The 18,775-nt window shown below is 37.2% G+C and overlaps 1 protein-coding gene across 2 annotated transcripts in view; it reads left to right on the top strand.

The window, feature by feature from the left end:
* The window catches only part of ATXN7 (ataxin 7), an 89,055-nt gene that overhangs the window by 6,489 nt on the left and 63,791 nt on the right, over positions 1-18,775 (top strand). The window contains exons 1-2 of one of the 2 annotated variants that reach the window (XM_075052986.1): positions 1,981-2,046; positions 12,127-12,219. The gene's annotated coding sequence lies outside the window, so the exon portion shown is untranslated. Of the gene's footprint in view, positions 1-1,980; positions 2,047-12,126; positions 12,220-18,775 lie in introns of those variants that run through there. The other variant, XM_075052985.1, reaches the window with a different exon arrangement.

The raw sequence follows: 18,775 nt of genomic DNA, 5'->3' as shown, positions 1-18,775 counted from the left end.
GGCCAAATGCTCTAGCATTTGCTGATGTTTCATTTAAAATGATACCAGCTGGAGCAGCTTGAAGGACATGATGAATCTGCACATTTTCTATGCAGTAGCCAAAGTAGGAATATGCTTAAATCCTGCCTATATCCAGGGCTAAGCACCTTTCTCTAGGGAGCATTTTGGATTCACGCTCTCTTGAAATTAGGATCATAAGCCTTTTCTTTCAAAAAGGGAGCAAAGGTCAATCTTTGCTTTCAAAACCCAGGAGGTGGCAATGGTTCTGGTTCCCTTTTCGTCATTAGCAGAGCTGTTATCCGCTAGACTGCTCACCACATGTGTGGGAGACTTCAACCCAGCTATCCTCCTTCCTGAGGGGATTAATGCCCATAATTCTTTCCATCAGAGTGAATTTTGTAATCACCAGGCTGTTGACTAGTATGAGGTGGTGTTGCTGTCAGGAAGACAGACTGAACACGATGGTATAGCCCAACGCAGAGTTATTAGATGACTGAGGACTAAGAAGTTAAAGGAAATAATCCATAAAAGCAAGCTAGTAGTTTCAGAAGAGCAAGAGAAGAACATGCAAGATAATTTTTGCATTGCAGATCAGATTCTGTTCAAAGATGTATGAATGCCTTCCTAGTGATTTCCAAATTTTATCTGCAAGCTGGGAGAGAATTTGGACTTGAAAGTGTAGGCAAACGGAAAAAAACAAATTGTGGAATAAAATAATCTGCTTCATAAACTGTTTTGGTGAGTTCCAAAAGGTAAATAGAAAAATTAATATCAAACATTGGGAAAAAGAGAAATTGGACACAAAGTAAGTTATCTATAAAGTGTGTGTGTATATGTATGTATTTTTATATATATATATATGTAAATTTTTAGTTGAGATATGAAAGTGGCTATATGTGTGCACAAAACATTAAGCCCAAAATGTTATTTCCCTTAATAGCATTTACAAAACTCCCAAGGTAACTTTTCTTATAATAATGTTTTAGCAGAGTCTTGGTATAAACAAGCATTCAGGTTTGCTTGTTCTTTTTTCTTTTGCAAAACATTAGTGCAGAATGTTTGAAAACCACGAGTTCTTTTTGGTTCTCTGCCTTTTGCCTTTATTTTTAATAAAAATTTAAATGTTGATTATACATGGAGAGAATTGAACTAATAAAAGAGGTAAGGCAGATAAATTGGATTTTATAACTTGAATAAAGATTGGCTTGTAAGAGATGAGAGTAAACCAAAGCCATGCTAATAATAACTACAAGTATGCACCTGTGATTTTATGGTTCATTGTAAATATTTTCACTTCAGTTTCATTCCAGTGTCGCTTTGGCAGTTATGGGTTGGGTTGTTTTGTTGTTTTTTTTTCATTTTTGAGATCTGCTTGTGGTTTTTGTGTATGTGTGTGTGCGTGTGTGTGTATATATATATATATATATATATATATGTAAAGTTAGGATGGTGTTGAACAATAACATATCCTGAAATAAAATTGTGCGCATATGTATTAGAATAAAATGTATGGGAAATTTTTTTAAAAAAAGGTGATGAATTGAAATTTAATTTTAAAAGTACCTAAATTGTACTCGAGCTGCAGACACTTGGCCCGGATTGGAATAGGAGGATATTTACAGTCAGATTTTCTGGTAAAGCTTTTCTTTCCTGTTGTTATGTGAAAGACTTGCACAAACAGGAGCAACTGACAGTAACTATAGTTTATGTCATCAAACAAATGGAAGGAAATAGCTGAAGAGCTGCTGTTTTCAAATGTTTATGTTAACGAAGTCTGTCCTTGTCTTGCAAGCTCTTGAAGGGGTTTTGAACTTTTACTAGTCCTCTCAAATGTTGGCGTAGACTTGTGATGTCATGATAATACAGGTAACGAATTTCCTAAAGACTGGATTATTCTTATCAAATCTTTATTTGTAATTGCCTCTTTATGGAGTCTGTTCCCCATCGTGTCTTTCTAGGACTGGCCTACTAAATTTGGCACAGAGAGTTACAACTCTAAGACGGCCATTTTGCAACCTGCATTTTCTTCTCTTTCTGCTAGTATCAGTGAGTATAATTGCTATCCTGTATCTTTTTTTCTGGTGGTGGTTCTCCTTGTTGCTCTTCAGTGGAGATGGATGCTGTGAGAATGTGTTGCTCTCTTGGAGAGGCCTCTTAAAGTTATACGGCAAGTATAGCCCTCTTAGATAAGCAGTTGTTCTCTTTTAGCTTCTGTGCAGGTGGTTGTGTTTAAGCAGCTGCAATACTGTCATTGCTTGGGGAAAAATAAGTAACGGGTAGCCCTAGCACAAGACAGCTTCTAGTAGGTATGGGTACGGTACAGGACTGTTTGTTGTGGTTGAGAAATGTATTACAGTAATTCACATCAAAATGTGAATTTTTTTTGACAAAGCTATAGAAATAGGAAAATACTACTTTAACTGTGTGTCACTTTAACTGTGTGTAGTTAAAGAAGAATGATTTCTGCTAATCCAGTTGTCAGCAGGGCCCAGACTTTGCTAGGCTCCATTGTCCTATTTGTTGAGAAAGGAGGAAAGAGTCATTGGAAATTCCATGATCCTTTTTGCCAAAAATCATCTGATGTCAAGTCAAAGATCTTCCCAGGCAAGTGTCTTTGTCAAGAGGAATGTCGAGACTGTGATATAGCTGTCTGTTGTTATCGGAGAGTTTAAAGCTTAAGAGTGAAATTTTCTTTAGAAATACTTCAAAAATAGAAAATGTAACTGAGAGTTTATGCACATAAATATAATATTGGAGGATATATAAAGAAAAAACCTCACTTTTATGTGGTCATGTTTTGCAAAGATTTACTTTAATATTTTCAGATTAACTTTTTACTTTTAATTTTTCTTGCTATTTGGCAAGTATTTTTCTGTGTTTCTAGTGCTTCACCAGCTCTTCTTTGTGCACCATCTCTGATATCAACGGGAAAGTGCATAGTTTTGCTGCAGGGCAGTGGGGCCAACTTCTTTTTTATATTTGTGCTCACACCACAATAATGACATTTTATTATCTCAGGAACATGACTTGAATTTTTAAAGTGGTAGGAATATCATGTATACTCTTGCTTGGTTTATTTGTAAGTACAAAACACTACATATGGAAGGAGTGCCTACTATGTTCCAGCTGAGCTTCCTAAACTTTGTTAGATAAAAAAATCCATACATTATTAAGGATCCTAAGTTTCTGAAAATCAGACCGCTCAGTCTCCTGTAGTTTTGAGATAAAGTTTTAATTAATTGCACACAGGTAGGACAACAGGGTCTGTATTGAATGAAATTAGGGAAGAGGAAGTATGGAGGTGCCAGTGCAATTGCTTAAAGATCTGAAAGACATGGTGCATAAGCAAGTGCCAAAAGAAGGCAATTCTTTAAGTAAGAGGGGACTGAGAGAGTGAGAAGACATATATTGAAGAGCATTGCAAAGCTGGGGGGCTTATGGCAGGTAGGGGAAGAAATAGATCAAATTGCAGCAAAGAAGATTTAGCATGGACACACACAGTTTTCTAGTGGAAGTATTGAAAAGTTGGAATAATCACCTGCGGGGACAGTGGTGCTTCCATCCTCTGAGGTCTTTAAGAACAGGTTTGATTACTTGTATTGTTCCCACCAGATAGTTTAGTTATCATGCCCTGGGGCTGAGTGATGGACTGTCTGACCTTTGGAGGTTCCTTCCATCTCTCCTTTGGTTAACAGACCTCTACACATTGCACAGATTTTAATAGGATCAGAGTATGTAATGGATACATGCTGAAACCTATTTCCACCTCTGTGACCTGTTTAACAGTTCTATTTCAACTGGAATTTGTTACATCTGTAAGAAAGGCTATGGTAGTTGTCAAGCAAAAGTTATATGTTTTCAATGGGTTTGTTTTTTGGCAGGGTGTTTCTTGCATGTCATCCTCCAGGACCATGCTATAGTGAGTATAGCCCTCCTCCCATTTAAATACTCTTCTCTGCTGTAATGTTGCATCCAGGCCAGTTCTTGAATTGTTATTCTACTTGGAAAAAAATAAGAGGATTCATGGAGTGCCTTGTAGGGAAGAAGTGTGGCCTGAGTGTGTATTGGAATGAGCAATTGTTCCAGCTGGCTGCGTGCATGCACGAGGTACAAATTGCTGATTTCAGTAGACTACAGCTTGACATTTGGTTCATATGTAGGTAGCCATGTTCAACAGCAAGCTTTGTAATCCCACGTAATTTCATTTTATCTGTGAATATGTATCTTCTCAGGAAAAATTAATTTCTTAGTGGGACTAGCAGTAAAAGTAGGTATATTGTGTGACCTGGAGGTTGTGTGTCTATTGCAATGATAAATGTGAGAATAAATCTTGTGGTTTTTATAATGCTTCATTACCAGTCTTCTTGACCATGAGCAGAAGAGTGAGGAAACTGGAGAACTGATTTCTTCACAAGACATTATTAGCCATAGCTAATAAATGATTTTAATAGCTAAAGAATATGCTAGCACTTACTTAGACAGCTGTAGCTTCATATCTGTGTATGGTTTGCAGAGAAGGTACCTGCTACTGGGAGTATGTTAAAATGCAAATTATTATATTCTCCAGGTAAATAATAACAAAAAAATCCGTTCTTTTATTCAGTTAAAGAGTATCTAGTGGTTGGTTGATTAATGCTTGACTATTGAGTGCCTTATTAATAGCTACTTTAAGTAGTAGTAGTTAGAAAAACTTATGATTTTTATATAGTATAATAAACAGTCGTGAATTAATATAATATATAAATATTTACAAAATTTACAGTGTGTAAGAAGTGTTGTTGGCTTGGGTAGGCTTTTGTAGACATTTAAGCCACTGGTATATTTGGGTCAGTACGAATGCATTTCTTAAAATGAAAATGTTAAGGTTTTTAATTTAAGTTTGATGCCACTAGAAAGACATTTTTCATCTCTAATGTCATTAATGTTAAAGCTTTGTCAGCATTTTTACACAGGTAGTCTGTGAAAGGTGATTGTTGCATCTTCAGCTGATGATGAAATTTTGTATAGAGTTTCTTAGCATGGCCTAGCATATTTCTTAGCAAACAATCTGTAACACAGGATTTATTTTAAAAGCAGCATAGTGCTATTTTATATGTATTTTCCCCACATGTACAACTTGAGTGTTTATAACAAAACACAATTGCAGTTTTTGGAGAAAAGCAGAGAGACATGGGCCAAATGCTCATAAGTCAGAAGGCATGTTAAGAAGAGAAACCCAAATAATTTAATTTTTTAAGCTAGTTGTAACTTTCTAGAATGTGAGTTCTTGGTTTTTTGGGGGTGGGATTAACATTTCTCTCGTCACTCTAACATTTTTCTCCTTCTTGTTACCAATACTGTGTTTCATGTGAGGTGGTGTGCTCTGACTCTAGATGGCAGTCACTGGTAGGCAAAGGGAAGGATTGTTCTGGTTGCTTGGCTGGGACCCTGCAAGTCTCTGCACCAGTTGGCTTCTCCAGTTGGAATTTTTATGGTGTTGGACAGCAATAAAAGTGTCACCTCAGCTTCTCTCCCTTCTGAACTGCAACAGAGATACTATGAAGAAAGAAAGGGAAAAAAGGGCCAAAAATAAGAGAAACTGAGAAAATGTTGCAGTGAAACATGCACAAGAGAGCTTTAGTAATGCCGACAATAGTGAAGAGATTTCTTTTATATCAGGAAGACTTTGTCCTAGATTAACAGAAATAAATTTGTTTATAATGGGAGAAATACCAGTTTCCCACTAAATTAAGTTTCAAAGACTAAAATAGATTGACCAAGGTGCAACCAGGGATAATAGGAGTGGAGGAATGTGTGATTGTAATCTCATTTTAACAAATGAGGATTTCCTCACAGTCACATGGGCATGTGTTGCTGGAGAAATAGTTCTTTTTGCTTAAGGCGTTGTGTCTTCCACTAGCCCCTGCCCCCCATCCTCCCTTTCCCGTGTCCATCCTCTCCTCTTAATTTCTAAACTCCTTCCATAATTTTACAGGTAATACCTTTCCTTCATACCTGTTAGCAATCTGTCTCTTGACTCTGCACTCTGTCTCTTCTCTTTAAAGCAGGATAAGCTTTGATTTTTTTCCTCTCCCTTTCTTCATATAGGTGCTGTTTGCCTTCCTAACTCATCACTACTAAACAGTTTGATGTAACATTGCAGTTAGAAAAGGCAGCAGCGCTCCAGCAAAGGAACAACAGGGATGATTGCACTTCATGAGATGAATACTGCTTGATAAGAAAGCAGTTGTTGTAATAAATACAGTTCAAAACCAGGGATTAATCTATATATTTTATTGATCTCTGGTTTCAAACGCAGTGCCAAATTACAGTCTTGTTTATGTATGTGCAAATCCCAAGAAACTCTTCGGAAGGCGCTGGAGCCACTCTGGATTTACAGAGGTATACTTAAGATCAAGTCTTGGCCTTCAGTTTCAATGATATGAAAATGATTTACTGTTACATTGCTTATTGTATTAACTACCAGCTTTAGTAAAGGGGCTATGATCCTGCAAGGGCTTTGAAAATATTCTGCAAGACTTTTTTTGCACTAAAAAAGAGTAACCGAAAATCAGATGATCTTGATTTTTGCATAATAGAACCCTAGCAACAAGCTTTTCATTTCTTAATGTACTAGTTTAACTGTGGAAAACTGCTGATTTTTGAAAGAAAAGGTGCCTTAGTTGCAGAAGAATGAAAAATCAACGAAAGCTTTAATTAGGTCTTTATTTTTACATGTTTATAGTGAAAAATACTCACGGGCATTTTATGCCGAGTTTTAAAATTCACAGTCAAGTGCATTTCCAGAGCCAATTTGAGAAATGTGGTGTATCGTTTGTGAGTGAAAGCTTTCTGAGAGTTAGCAGTAATCTAGTACAGTTTTCTATGTGAAGTTCATGTGCAAGGAAGACAAGATAGAGATAATTTTGGTATTATGTCAAGATTATGTATTAGGATGACAGGTATCACAGTCCCTAATAGATTGCACAGTGCAGAGATAATGAAGAGTGATGCTTTCTGTTCATAACCCTGCCTTGGGCCTGGTAAGTAACTGTGGGCAAATCACTCCTTCTTCCTCAATTTCTCTGTCTGTTAAAATGACGATAATGATGTGGATTATTTTGTGTTTCATTTTGAGATCTAAAGGGAATATGTAGAAATGAAGCGGTAGGAACATGATGGGAAATATAAGGTGGTAAAATAAGCATCTGTATTACAGACAGCTTTGTACTGGCAACTGATTATAAAATTATTGATTCTACTGTTCTTTGCTGTTGAGGGTATTACTATGTACTTGTTCACAGAATTGTATAAAAAAAAAATCTTGCTATTTCTTATACTAGCCTATCTTTCAGCTTCTCATTCAGAATTTACTGTAAGGTTATTCTGCTTTTATTCTTGCCCATTACCATCTCCGTGAGGGACAGTTAAAGCTGTAGTTAATGGAGGATAAGGACAGCAAAGGTCTGTCTGTCTTTCTTTTCTCTATCTCCTCCCTTTCTATCTCTCTGTCTCTCTTTGGCCATTGAAAATGTAGGTCATATTGCATCACCATAAAATGGAACAGTCAGAAAGGTGTTTGAAAAATGCTGACATCCTTAGCCTGGGGTGCATGCCAGTGTCCTTTGTTTACATTGAGAATAGTGTTGTACCTGTGTAAGAGCCAGCATCTCTGTTAAGGTTAGTGGTATGGTACCTAAATTATGAGTCAGATTTTAAGATGACTTTCATCTGCCTGCAGTAATTTAAAATTAGACAGATAAAATGCAACCACTCACAATAATGATATACATGGGGAGCTAATTTGAAATCTTTAATCTGCAATAACTGTGATGGTGTAGTTTGAATAATATTACCTTTAACAGAGAAGCTTAGTAATAAATTTTGCAAATCATGTTAATCATGTACTCTGCATTGTCTTGATTAGCTGTGCCTTTCTGTCTTGAAAATTATGTTTATTTTACATGTTTGTAGATTCGTTTTAACATTACTGTTTTACTTCAGGCACCCTTTTAAATGAGCCAATCGGGGTGTTATTTATTTAAAAAAATGGAAAATCCTGATGTCCAGTGTCTTACTGCTTGCTACCAGTCTTTTGTTGTTTGTGTTTCTGATGTAATACAAGTTGTAATTGGTATGAAATGTTCCTGTGGCATAAAATGCAGAACATACCTTTTTCTTCTCTACAGTTGTATATAAATACAATTTTTAAAGGAATGTATAAATATAATTTCAACTGTCCTTATTTATCTTAGATGCAGTAAGCTAATGTGTTTTATGGATTGAACTTTCAAATGGTGGTATAAATCATACTGCAAGATGCAGGTGTTTTGAAATATAAGACAAGATACTCGCTTATAGAATATCTTTCATTATTTCTGAAAGCAAGCATTTTTTTAACCTGTCTGTTCTATGCTTTGTGTGGTTGTACTTAAACAGTTGAACTGCAATATGCAAAGGCTTCTTGTGACTTTGTTAATCTTACTGCTAAAGAAGACTTCTAGTTAAAACAGAAATTGTTGGAAGATAAAACTAAAATTAGTGATAACATGGTTTGTTGAGCAAAATAATGAATGCAGATCTTCTGCTGTTGCCATTAGACAAAGGAAAATGATAGTAGTCAAAGTTAAGACCCCTCAAGTGCACTTTGCTGTGCATAATTATTCTGCAATTTTTATCAGTTTATTTAGAATTATCCAAAAGCTGGTGTTGCTTCTCCATTGACTAAGATACTAGTTATTTAGCAACTAAGATACTAGTTATTTAAGTTTGGCCCTTCTTATTATCTATGAAGATACCTATGCATGTTGGAAATGGTTTCAAAATAACTCATATCGTTATTATATTTTGTACCGAATATTCTGTTGCATTTGTGTTTGCACAAATAGTAGTAAATATTTGGGCAATTCTGAGAAATATTTTATATTGGTATATGTAGGAGCTATGTGAAATCTTGAGATGCTGCAATTTTGTAATTGGTATTTACAGAAGTTTGGTATCTAATCTCTGTTTGAAGTGTGTAGCTGGTATTTATTTTTTAATCTGTGAAGATGTAGAGAATTGTGTCTCCCAAAGAGAACAGGAGGGACAATTATGTATTGGTAGAGCTTAGAGTTCTTAGACCACCTTTGACCCCCTGAGATTCTGTAGTTGGCGGGTCCCAAGTCAGTCTCCAGTGCAAATGAGATCAGCCTGAGAATTGCTCTGATTTACTCTTACTAGCAGCCCTTAGCCTTCTGCCAGCCAGCTCGTGTTCCTTCAACACACTCCTCCTGCACCCAGTTTTCCAAGGGGCAGAATAAGACCTCATTAGGTTATCCCCATAAACAAAATGTCTAAATGGAGCCCAGTATTGGGGTGATTATACCTAGCATGCCCAAATCTTTGTTTATATAATTGTAGGCATTGTATTTTATCTTAGATTTGGATTTTAGTAGATAACAAAGGAGAAAGAATGTTCTAAAGTTTAGGCACATTCTTTGGTGCCTATTTCTGACAGCTGAAAAGTTGAAGGAGTTTTGTTAGCTGAGGCATTAGTTTCGATACTTTCAAAAGTTAGGGATGCTTTATCACATACATTTACTTTCCTGTATTTTAATGAGTTGCTTTGTAATTATAATTTTCATGTAAGTATGTTTCCCTTAAATGGATAATACACATTAGTCATCATAACTATGCCTATATTATATAAGTCTACGTAGATACAATTTTGACTGAGATAGAGCTTTTGCTCTGCCAGGCTGTGGTTTCCTGTCTTGCATATCAGTAACTTCTCCAAGTATTAAATAGCAACCAAGTTTCCTTTATAGTCAGGCATCGAGAGTGACATAATGCCAAGTCTGCTTCGCTGGTTTGAAAATGCAGGCCTTTTTCCATTTTCTTGGATTGCTGCTTTGACTATTTTTGTCATCTTTCCATCTTTGAACTAGCGCTCTCTTTTCCAGGCTACCAAAGTGCTTACCTTCTGGAGAGAGAGCTCCTCCTGACTTATTCTCAATCATCCGATCGCTTCCTTGCATTACTCTTTGCTGACAGTTGTGGTTGTAATTGACCTGCTGTAAATTCTCAACAAGAATCATTCCTGTTCTTTGCCACCCATTATCCAGTGAAAGAGTTCTCTTTAAAGGGTCGTTAAGCTGTCACTTTACTCTTTTGAAACTTATTCTCTTAACTTCCTTCAGACTCAGCTCCAGATGTAATCCCTACAGCAAAATTCACAGGTGGTGACATAGTACGCTCTGATCTCTCCTGTATAGGAATAAAAGTTTTGCTGATACTTCCTTCACCCTCATCTGGTCCGGTTTTTGTACTTATCACTTATTGCCTTAGTTCTAGATTTTTAAGTCTTTGGAGACGTCTTCTGGTTTATAAGTAGTTTTTGTTTTCTGCATGAAGCAATGGAACTTGCTTTTTATGTAACAAAGAACATTTACGTCAGGATAAAAGAAAGAGCATTTTGCACGTAGAACTCTCATATCCCCTAAAGAAACTGGGGTAGAGATGAAGGAGTGAGTTATTTCCACAGCAGGGAGGTCATATGCTTGAAGGGATCGGGACTTTGAGGATAAACATTGAATGATCTGTGAAGGGGATGGTCCATATGAATTCAGTCTCCTGTCCTAAACAAACAAAGGAGAAAAAGGATTTTTAACAAGCAGTACATTGCCTTTCCCAGTAAGCAGCAGCAAGAGTTGAAGAGAAAGTTTTATACTGTAGTATTCAATGAGATTTGTATGTGTAACAAGGAAATACAATGTTTTCTGAGACTTTGACTAGTGTAGAAATTTGTTAACCATCAGTTTTATTAACCATAAGGCAGAACGATGACTGCAGAGGAGAGAGAGAAAATAATACCGGACTTGCTCTCAATAGTTGTCCACTGAAGACAAGAAAATTTTGGATTTTATGGAGTAACTAGAATACAATTAAGCTCGGATGTGCTTCTTAGGATCAAGTATGTCACTGAGCAGAGTAAAGCTTAGAAATAGTAAATATATCTGTAGCTGATCTCAGTCAAGATAGCGTCAGCTGCTAAGCTGCAGTTTAAAAGAAAAGAAAAAAAAGGGGGTTATCCTCACTGTGTAAGAAGACTTTAAAGACATGAACTCAGTTTGCAGACAGCTTCCCAGAGGAGCAGCAGAAGCCAGGAAAAGCTTCGTTCTGCACCTTCCATTGGGGCAGAGCCCTACAGCCTGTGGGACGGCTTGGATGCCCTCTTGGACTGCATTCCTCTTGTCTGGACTTTAATCCTTGGAGGGGAAAAAAATAGTTTTCTCTGAAGTGTCACCCGGTCCCAGCACTAGATTGGCTTATTTATATCTAGCTTCATGACTTTTTAGTAGATGAAAAAAAATCACCAGTTTAATTTCAAAGCACTTATAAAAATCAGTTGTTTGATCTTTAATATAACCTGTGCACAAGCATGGTTGAAATTTTTTTTAACAGGGCTTTGGTGTAGCTTTAACCAATTAGGCATTGGTTTATGTTAAACCAAAGCAAACTGGGCTTAAATTTGATTTATATAAACAGTAAGTTTATAAGCACTGAATGAAAGGATTTTAAAAACCTGAGCTTGATATGATAAAAGTTCCTTTTGTGGGAAAGGCCTCAATCTGTACATCTCTGTTAATTTTTGTTAAATTCTTCATCAGCGATACAGTAATAGTCACTAATAACTATTACGTGAGGGATCATTTTTAGCTATCCATGTTCTATGACATGGTGGTAAAAATGTCAATGACTGCGTACTGGGAGCCCCTGTTGTTGGAGTTGTGCTATATTCTAGAAAAATCCTGTGCAGGAAATCCAGCGCTGTTGTGTTACCAGCTTGTGATACAGACACAACCGTCTGCTTGGAAATCTGGTCAGTAATAGTCGATGTAAGTGCAGTAACTGGGCTGAAGATTGAGATTTCATCCAATGCATACCTTTCTGGTAATGTCAGGCTGCCATTTAAAGAGCTGCTCTGTACATAAGAGTCCATAACAGCTCTCTGCTTACCTTTCAATTTTAAATCCATTGCAGAAACTGTATTTGTAAAATTGACAAAATGCTTCGTATTAGTTTTTAAATAAATACATTTATAATTATTAAATGGAGATAAGGTTTCGAATGTCTTACTGCTGTACTCTTTTTGTTTTCTTTCAGAATTAATCAGGTACAAGTTAGAGAAAGCTTCCAAAATCTGAACAGATGAAGATCAATTGATAAATCAACCCAGCGATTCACCATACTTTCAAGGTACTGTGACATGCTTACCCAAAAATTTTCCTTAAGCATAATATTCACATACTTTAGATGTGAGAAGCGTGGAGAACAGGATATTAGCAGGGTTGCAAAGCAAGTCTGAAGTGTTACCAGATGCAGTGGGGAGACTTTTTTTTTTTTAAATGCAGGTGTTTAATATATGTTTCAGTGGGAAGTAAAGCAACTTTACAATCAACTTAAAGGGATTTCAATGCATGGAACAGTCAAACTTAAAAAAATAAAAGTAAGTTGGATTATATCTCCCAATCACTTAGATGAAGTGATTTAAACTAGTAAGATGTGACAAGCAATATTTTTAATTTATTTATTATATTTTAGAAGAAGTAAACTTCTTTTTCTGAATAATTATTTTTGTCTATTTCCACGTTTTCATGATACTTTAAAGCATTTGTAGGCTGTTAGGCTCTGGTATATACCATAGCCTACCAGCTGCATCAGTTTTGTTATCTTACAAGTTCAGAAAGTAGAATTGTAAACTGAGGTAAGGACTGCACAGTTGCCTAACACAGTGGGGTTATTCTCCATGACTAGTGTTCCTGGCAGAACATTAGGAAAAAGAGAAAGTGATGATAATAAATTGAAATTTTGGCTAAAAAGCTGCTAGTGCAGATTATTTTATCAGGTACTGCTAATTCATTGAAACAATATCTGTTTCTCGGTTTCCCTTACATTTACCTCTATTCTTTATCATCATGTGCATTTCACCATTTTGTATATTTTTGCTTGACATCACAAAAGAAAAGACTTCACTCTAAGTTTGCATTTTTCTTATGCACGGACTTGAAGAATCTAGTCTGTTATAGCCTGGCTAGTATTTGCTGTGCAAATCATCTTTTAATATATTTAAAAATAGATTGCAGCAGAAAGGGCCATTACAGTTAGCATGGAGCTGGTCTGCAGAACTTATTTAAGTGGCAGAGCTAACCTGGGCTCAGGAAGAGTCAGGAATGTTTGTCATGGCGTGGCTCCTGCAGTATGTAACATTGGAAGCTGTAGTATCTGAAGTTTCTATAACAAAATGCTTCCCTGGATTTTCCAGCAGCCTGAGAATTGGCTATATTAGTGAACCCACAGTGCCTGGGATTGCAAAAATTAGTGTTGTTCTTATCTACTTCCTTGCTCCTCGTCACTAAATAGGGCCACAACAGCTATCAGATTTCCATATAATCACAGGAAGGTCTAGATTGGAAGAATCCTCTAGACATCATCTGGTCCAACCTTCTGTTGAAAGCAGGTTATCCGAGGCCTGGTCAAGCCAAGTGTTAAATATTTCCAGCAAGGGAAAGTCCACCATTTCTCTGGACAACCTGTTCCAATATTTAATTGTTCTCACAGTGAATATGTTTTTTCTTGTATCCAGACAGAACTTCTGAAGCAAATTGTGTGTGTTGCCTCTTGCCCTGTCACTGTGTTTCTTGTGAAGAGAGTACCTCCATCTTCTCTATAATTATCTTTTACTTACTGGAAGACTGTGATTACATCCCACCTGAGCCTTCTCTTCTTTAGGCCGAGCAAACCCAATTCCTTAGCATTTCTTCAGTAAGTTTTCCAACCTTCTAATCACTTTGTTGGCCCTCTGCTGGACCCTGTCCAGTTTTTAATATGTCGCTTGAACTGGCCCAGTCTTCCAGCCTGTAGAGTCTCTGTATATAGTGACACTTCCTTCGGGTGTATCTATGTGTCTTCCACGTTTCATGTCATCTGCAGACTTGGTGAGGATCCATTTATTCCCATCATCCAGATCATTTTAAAAGGTAGTGAATAGGATTGAGCCTGGTATTGACCCCCAAGGAACTCCATTGTGACTGACTGCCAGTTTGATTTTGAGCCATTACTACCCTTTGAGCACAGCAGTTCAGCCAGTTTGCCAGGAATCTCATGGTTCACATCCATGACTTTTCAAACTAACTTTTTAAGAACCCTTGCATCCATCCTGTCAGGTCCTGTAGACCTGTCCATGTTCAATTTGTATGATATTTTGTTGCTAACTTGGTAAGCATGTGATCAGTGCAGGTAGCATCAGGAAGCAGCAATCAAACGTGAGAAGAATGGTATAAATTTAAATTTGCTTGTGCCAGGGTTCTCAGGATCCTTGATTTGATGTTAATCAGCATGTCAAGCTTCTGAGGGTATGAGGACTCGGGCAGCTTCACATCATAGGTAGGCATCATTGTTGTCTCAGGGAACTCTTGGGCCCCGTGGGCTGTGCTCGGACCCAGAGTGTTCTGCCTCAATGGATTGCCAAGGAGCCATGTAAACAAGCTGGCAAGAAACCAGGCAGGGTTACGAAACCTTGCGTGGTAGTTAGGTGCCATCAGAAGATCATTGCTATCAAACTGTTCCCATTAAGTGCTTTGATTTCAATAAATGGAAATTCAGCACTAATGTTTTGTTACGATTGACCTGAACAGCTGTGTATTTTAATCATTCTAAATTTTAATATCATATTCTCTGTGTATAGATGAGAATTTAAAAGGTCATACCCATTTCTGATTCCTCTGATTAAAATGATTCATCTGCATAGTTAGGTTGCCGAAATTGTTTTAACATTTCCAAATTCAAAAGGTGATTTCAATACCTTATGTAAAATTAATAAACATTAGTCTGATTTCCAAATCATTAACTGGATGTATTTTGTGTAGTTTTACCTATTTACCTTTAACACTTGAAAACTTTGTGTCACTATTCAGTGTTTTCTCTGTAACATTCTCTTCAAGAACTGACAGTACTTAGTGACATCTAAGCAGGGCAAAGATCTGTGTTCCTGTATTCCTTATGCTCCTTATTGTGCTTTAGATCACTGTGTCATCAATTCTTGCAGAAATTTGACTTGCATATAATAAAGTAAAGAAGGAATTGGTTGCAGTGTTTTGCTAGGTACTGTATATTAACACATGGAAATGACATTGGCTATAATTTGAGTGTAAAAATGTTATACTATCATCAGTATAGTCATTGTGATGTTTGGATAAACATATAGGGGCGTCTATTGCATCCTCATCCTAATGCAGAATTCTTGGCAGATTTACTTATATTTATTAGCCTCCATTCCCCCATGCCTTCTCCTCAGAAAAGGATACTTTAAGTTAGTCTTCTAATCTTAACAGTATTGTTCTTTGCCCTGGTACAGGTGGTTTATAGCAGGTATCCACAATAATTTCATATTCCAGTATTTAATGTAGCTGTATACCAGCACTTCTGAGCATCTTCGGCTCCCCCTTTGAAGTGTTACTCATAAATAAAATTATACACATCAACCTGTTCCCAGGATCTGTGGGAAAAAGGATAATAGACTGGCATGGTTTGTTGTATAATTTTTTATTGTGTGCTGCTCTTGATTATTATTCTGCAGGATTACAGTCCTGTGTATAGTTATAAAGGGAGAAGTTGCTTGATTTCACTGGAGGGGAGAGCGAGCTACAGATTACCATAATGCGTTTTTCTTAATGTACTAATATTTTTCCATAGTGGGGCTTAAATGAAATGGTCTGTTTTGTTATGGCTGGATAGTTCTCTCATCATCTGGACGTCCTGATTCATATGAACTTTTTATCTCTTGCTTCCGTTCTTGCCCAATTACATTCTTATACTTCTCATACTGGAGACGTATCTTAAAATGCACAAAAGGTACTCCCAGTTCCACTGCTGTCAGCAGGAGCTGATGGGAGGGTCAGGACTTCACTTCAGCATATCAGCTACTTGAGTTGTCATTTCATCCTGAATCTCATCTACCAGCAAGTTTTCACTAATAATATTTGTTCTTAGTTTTTAAGCCCTTCTTAATAATTTCATACCTTTTGGCTAGAGTTAACTTACTTGATTTCCTCTAATGCTGTAATGCCCCTCACATCTTTTCCTTGACAGACTTTTTTGTGAATTCACTATTTTCTTTCTTCCGAGGTACTGATAAAGTGACGCCCTTGTAGGTTCTCCCTGTCTTTCCCTTCACACTTCAGTTCTTGTATCCTTTCACTTTCATTGCAGAAGATGATTGGTGAATCATATCACTGTACTTCTGTTCTTAAAAGAGTTCGGCCGCAGACTCATCCTTCCTTCTTCATTCCAGTTCAGAGTTATTATATCTCAGGTTCTGTACGGAGGCTGTCTTACAGATTCTAACTGAACAGCTGAGGTAGGTGTTCCCTGTTTGAACAGCTTTCCCGGACCACCTGGCAAAAGAATGAAACCTGCCGGTACAGGTGAAAAAATGCCTGCAGTGTCATGCTGCAAAATAACCATCCTCTGCAGTTTTAAGCAGTTGCATGCTGTTTGCAGGCACACATTTAATCATAGTATCGCCAACCATGTGTAATACATTGTTAAATCTATTTAGTGAGCTTTAAAACTGTGGGTTGTCCTTTTTTCTATGTTTTGTTTCCTCTTTCTTGACTCCTTTCTTTCTTTCCTTTTGCAGTCTGTGTTATATTTTTTGTTTGTTTGTTTATGCTTTCTTCATCCCATTATTTGGCTGTTTTCTCTGCATCATCCGCTGTTTCCTGCCTCACATTTTTCCTTCTCCACTTTCTATCCGAGCTTTACTTTGTTTGTTCTCTCAGTTCTCTGAATACCTGTTCTCATTCACGTGTACAAACAGTCTATGGTTATTCACACACTGTCTCAGTCCCAGTGCTACTTCTTGGGCTATTTTGCTTCCTCGGTTAAGATTCCTCAGTTAAGCCCTTTGAACTGGTAGCATTTCTGGGCCCATTTTTGTTCTCTTAAAGGAGCATTGGCTTCTAGGCAGTGTCTTCCACACTTGTGTGTTCTGCCAGCTCCTGACTAGATTCATCACACTTAATTCTGGGTGCCTAATGCAGGTGCCTAATTTATTTGTATGGTCATCCTTGACTACTTCCGTGGTCAGTGGGAAGAGAAGGGCTTCTTCAAAAAGTGCTTTGGACCGGGAGGGACCAAATTGATCCCAAAAGTATCCCCAGGTCTCCGCTGATTGCCAGGGGAGCTTTGGATGACCATATTCCTGACCTGGATGTCTCGGATTTGTAATAGTCATCTCTGTTCAAAGTCTACAGCTTGTACGTGTGTTTTCAATTCTGATCTCCTTCTAACATGATGGATTTTCAGGGTTTCCCCTACTTTTCCCTAAAATCATCAATGCATGCATGTATAGCACTATGGAAACAATTTAAGAGAATTGAACTTGCGTGCTTAAAAAAACCCAAACACATATTTCGACCTAGTGGGAAAAGAAAATTCTCTCCACCTCCAGTCCTTGTAAAATTAGTTTTTCACCTGCCCCTATTCCTGCTCTCTGACTAATCGGCCTTGTGCATTGAACTGATGAACTGATCTTTCTGCTGCCACTTTCCTCCCTCTACTGGAATACTGATGTACTCACGACACAGTGGGAAAATACCTTACTAGCGGAAGAAGGTTTACTAAAGGACAGCCTGAGGCCCAGACTGCAGAATTAGATCTTGAGTGGGAATATATAGGAAAGAAAGAAAAGCTGTGAAAGCGGGAGGGGAAAAAAACGCAACAACCAGTTTGAAAGAGCAAAAACGAGCAAGAAAGGGGATAAAGCTGTATGAAATAAGTGATGTGTGCTTTACCTGTTTGGCTGGCACTTTTAAAGCAAGAGGCGCTTTTGAGTAACCTGATGAGTATCAACCTTAGAAACTGAAAATTCAGTAATATATTGGCTTGTTAAAGTAGCTAGCTAATCAATGTAATTTTCCCAAATTAAGCCATTTTACTTTTGCGTAATTTGACATACGTACATCAGTAATATTTAAAGAAAAGAATCGTGTGATGTGTGAACATTAAATTGATATTCCATGGTAAAATCTGTCACTATTAAAAGGTAGATGATGGTGTTCTATGGCTCTGTTTGGTCACCCATCACTACATTTGCTTTACGATCGAAGTAAAATAAATAATAGGAAAAGCCTTTACGAATTTGATAGACACTCGGATGTACGGAGGATTCTTTTTCAAACTGCAGCTGAGGCGGCTTTCTGACAGCCTTCTCCAGAACAAAGGAGAGCTGTATGCATGAAGTGTGTAATATAAAGCAGAATATTTGACACAGAGAATGTTGTTCTGTCTGTAACTTGCCTTATCCTATGGCTGGAGTCTGAATTCAGCTATGGACTCCATTTGTGGAGTACTCGAAGAACTAAGCTTGAAAGAAATCAGTCATAGATTTTTTTTTTTTTCCTGTCTGGCTTCTACACCACAAAAAAAGCTTAGGTTCTGTTCAGAAACTCTTTAGCACCTGACTGACATTTTTCTTCCAGTGACGTTCTCAGCTTTAATTAGAAGTAGCTTTCTGTATTTTAAAGTATACTGTTTGATAATTAATCAAACAATAATGCCCTCCATTCATCATTTATCATCAGACGCTGGTTCCATAAACACCTTTACTCATGCACAGACTAAGATGAAGAGTTATTTTACTGTTTTGGGAAGCTACAGTACAGTTAAGGGCAAGTGTAACCGTCTGAAAGATCAGGGCCCAGCTCAAGAAGTTGATAGCCTTTGTTAATTAATCCTGCTACAGCTGTCTGCA

Source organism: Buteo buteo, chromosome 21, assembly GCF_964188355.1.
Source record: "Buteo buteo chromosome 21, bButBut1.hap1.1, whole genome shotgun sequence".
Lineage (NCBI taxonomy): Eukaryota > Metazoa > Chordata > Aves > Accipitriformes > Accipitridae > Buteo > Buteo buteo.
This window is presented reverse-complemented; position numbering and strand designations above follow the sequence as displayed.